Here is a 3,901-nt window from a genome sequence, read left to right as displayed (position 1 = left end):
AGGGAGGAGTGAGGGGAAAAGGAAGACGAACGGAGAAAGGGAAAAGAGGAAGGAAAGGAATGGAAAGGAAAGGAGAGGGAAGGAAAGGAAAGGGAGGAGTAAGGAGAGAAGTGAGAGGATGGAAGGAAAAATTAGGAGGATAGAAGGAAGGGAAAGGGAGGAGTGAGGGGAAAAAGAAGAGGAAAGGGTGAAGTGAGAAGGGAAGAGAAAGGGAGAAACGGAAGAAAGAAGAGAGAGGGGATGGAATGAAGGAAGGAAGGGATAAAGAGAGGAGCGAGTGAAAGAATGAAGGTGAAATGGAAAAGAATGGAGAGAGAGAGAGAGAGAGAGAGAGAGAGAGAGGAAGGGATAAAGGGAGGAGTGAGGGGTCCAACTCGTGCTGAATCTGTGTTGTTGTTGTTGTTGTTGTTGTTGTTGTGAAGTTTGATGCTGGGGGAGGTACGAGACAAATGCCCAAAATTCAAAGCTCAGTGTCTCTATATACTCTCTCTCTCTCTCTCTCTGTCTGTCTGTCTGTCTCTCTGTCTCTCTGTACCATAAAATCAAATCCTCTTATCACTACCTGGCCATTATTTTCAAACGTATCTTTCTACTTCTTCATACCAATCAAATCAATCGTCTGCTTATGTCCTGCTTCTCGATACTATTTTCTTCAGCTGCAGGAAATACATAAATCCAATTAGGCTGTACTATTGGCTCAGTAAACCTCATTCTTCCTTACTGTGGCTTTATTACTTTATTCTACCCCCAGACGATTTTATTCAGCTAAAGAAAAAATAATGGGTTACAACAAATATAGAAAAAGATGGACAGAGAAACAAAGGTAAAGAGACAGATATAAACAAAAATGAGAGATACAGACAGACAGACAAGAAGAAGATAGACAGGCATAGATAGATAAATAGATAGAGAGAGAGAGAGAGATATTTCCCCCATTCTGTCTCCTGTTCTCTTTCCACTCCTCACTTTCCTCTCTTTTCTCTGTTTCTTTTTCTTTTCCCTCCATATCAAAGAATGGCTTTTTTCCATCGTCTCCCCTCCCACCTTCTGCCTCTCTTCTCCATGTTTCTTCCCTGCTCTCTCTCCATCATTCGAGACACTTTTATTCTCTCTTTTTCCTTTTTTTTCCTTTACGTTTATTCCTCTCTCCTCCTTTCTGTTCACGTGTATTCATTCTTTCTCTCTCTATCCATTCAAGTTTATTTTTCCTTTCTCTTTCTTCTATTTACAATTTTCTGTTTTTCTTCTTTCTTTCACATTTATTTTCTTTCTTTCTTTCCATCCTTTTTTTTTATATTCATTTGTTTTTCCTTCCTCTGTTCTGTTATTTAAAAAAAAACGATCCTAGTTTAGTCTTCCTTTCTGTATGTCATTCATTTTTTTCTTCTTTTCTTCATACCATTCAGTTTTTTTTTCATTTTATTCAGCTTTATTCTTCCTGGTTCCTTTCCTTGGTCTTCGTCTTTTTATTTTCTTTATTTTATTCTGTTTAATCCTTCCTCGGTCCCTTCTTTGGTCTCTTCGTCTGTTCTCTTACTCTCGTCTATATTATTCTTTACTTCTCAGGACACATATTACTATTTAACCTCTTTAATTCGAAATCTTATCTTTTCTTACCCTGGTTACTTGAAGAGGATTTGCTTTACTTCAGGAAAGACTGATATAGCCTTCATTAGCTCCAGAAACACCAGGTATTTCTGAGAGAGAGAGAGAGAGAGAGAGAGAGAGAGAGAGAGAGAGAGAGAGAGAGAGAGAGAGAGAGAATCTGTCGGTAAGATAAAGAAGACGTCGCTGTCATGGGAGGGTCAAAGAATAATACAGAAAATAAATATCTAAGGTGAAGGTGCTGCAGACTCCTTAAATAAATCACTGAGGCAGAAGTGCTAAGAATTCTCCTATTCCCGTGAGAATATACACCTCCCCCATCCCTCCCTCCCTGGCTTTACTTCTATCCGTGTCCTTGCCTTGATTTCTTTATACAGATGAGAGAGAGAGAGAGAGAGAGAGAGAGAGTATGAAGGTGTAAATAACTAAATTAAAGGAGCCAGAGGTCCTCCTAAGCCCAGAAGAATGCCCCTTTCCCCAACTTCTTGCCTGTCTTTGTTTCTCTCTCTCTCTCTCTCTCTCTCTCTCTGTAAAGGAGCATTCTGCAAAATATATCTCTTAAAGTATAGGCGCTGGGGAGCCTGCTAAGACCACAAAATCCTCACCCCCCCACCACCACCAAAAAAAGAAAAAAAAAAAAATCCTAGCTGGCTTTACAGTATGTCCACCCCTGTTCGTGCCTCCATCCACCACACACGCCACCTCGCCTCCATCCACCACACACACCACCTCGTCTCCATTCACCACACACGCCACCTCGCCTCCATTCACCACACACGCCACCTCGCCTCCATCCACCGCACACGCCACCTCGCCTCCGTCCACCACAGTTGCCTTGTTTTCACTTGACGGAGCAGAGTCACTCCCGCAAATTGAATAGCAAGTCGTGGCTACATGCAATTTCATTAGTCTTAGCTCTGTGTTAAGAAAAAGTCTCCTTGGTTATAAGTCAAATCGACCCTGCAATACGACCAGACTTGACCACCAACTGTGCTGAAAGGTGTTAGTGATCTTCAGGTAAAAAAAAAAAAAATCGCGCTATAATTTTCCTCTCATCTTTCCTTACTTTGCCTTCCTCGCCATTTCTTCAACTGTACCACCTTGTCTGCCTCTGCTCTGACTACTGGGCCTCCTCCTACTGTAGCTCTGCTTGTCTCGCTCTGCTTTGATCCATTTCTCGTTTTACCTTCTTCCTTCCTTTGTCGTCCTCGCCCTGCTCTCTGAATGTGATGCCACCTCCTTGCCTTACCATAACTCTGCCTGCCTCGTTCTGCCGCACCTTCAAAAATGCCACCTCGCCTCCATTCTCTTCAGTTTTTCATATTTGCTCCTGCTTTATTTCATTCGCCTGCAGCAGAGTCTTGTCCTGTCTGTCTCTGCTCTGACTCTCTGCATTAACCGACATTCATACTGCCGTGCTTCCCTCCTTTGTATTCCTCGATCCTTTCCCGGTACTGTTGCCTTATCTGGTCTGCTTCTCTGTCTCTGCTCTGCCTCACCCGAGCTCTGTTTCAGTCTGCCATGTTTTACCATACTTGCTTTCCTCGTCTCTCTTCTGACTGCAGTGTCCTACGCCGTCTGCCTCTGTTCTGCTTCAATCTATCTGTCATTCCATCATGTTTCTCTCCTCTGCTTTCCTCTTTTCCCTTCCCTGCACTCCTGTCTTATCTCTTCTGCCTGTCTGTCTCGCTCTGCCCCTGCCTGCTTTGTTTTGTTTGCCCCGCTCTACATTACCCTGCCTTGCTCTGTCTTACCCTGCCCCCGCCGGCCTCGTTGTCTGCCTCCCTCTGCTTTACACTGCTACACTCTGCCCCCTCCCCTACCTCTGTCTGCCTTGCTCTGCTTCACCCTGCCCCTACCTTCCTCGCTTTGTCTGCATCATTCTGTTTCAGCCTGCCTCGCTCTGCCTCACCCTGCCCATGCCTTTCTTGCTGTCTGCCTCTCTCTGCCCCACCCTACTCTTGTCTGCCTCGCTCTTCCTCACCCTACTCTTGTCTGCCTCGTTCTTCCTCACCCTACTCTTGCCTGTATCGCTCTGCCTCACACTGCCCTTGCCTTCCTCGCTTTGTCTACATCGTTTTGTCTCACCCTGTCTCTGCCTGTCTCGCTCTGCCTCCCCTGCGCAGTGAGAGGCGGCGGTGGGTGCCACAAACCCTGGCCGGAATTTAGAGATATAAAGGGGGTCGTTTTGCTGTCCGCGGGCGGGCCGGGGTGAGGTACAGCCAGACCCACCCCACCCCGCTCACCCCACCCATCCTGCCTCACCCCACCACGTCCTGCCTCGTCCCGCCACCTC

The sequence above is a fragment of the Coenobita brevimanus genome, chromosome 7 (assembly GCF_032717465.1).
Source record: "Coenobita brevimanus isolate Jiangsu-jjx chromosome 7, ASM3271746v2, whole genome shotgun sequence".
In the NCBI taxonomy this organism is placed as follows: domain Eukaryota; kingdom Metazoa; phylum Arthropoda; class Malacostraca; order Decapoda; family Coenobitidae; genus Coenobita; species Coenobita brevimanus.
This window is presented reverse-complemented; position numbering follows the sequence as displayed.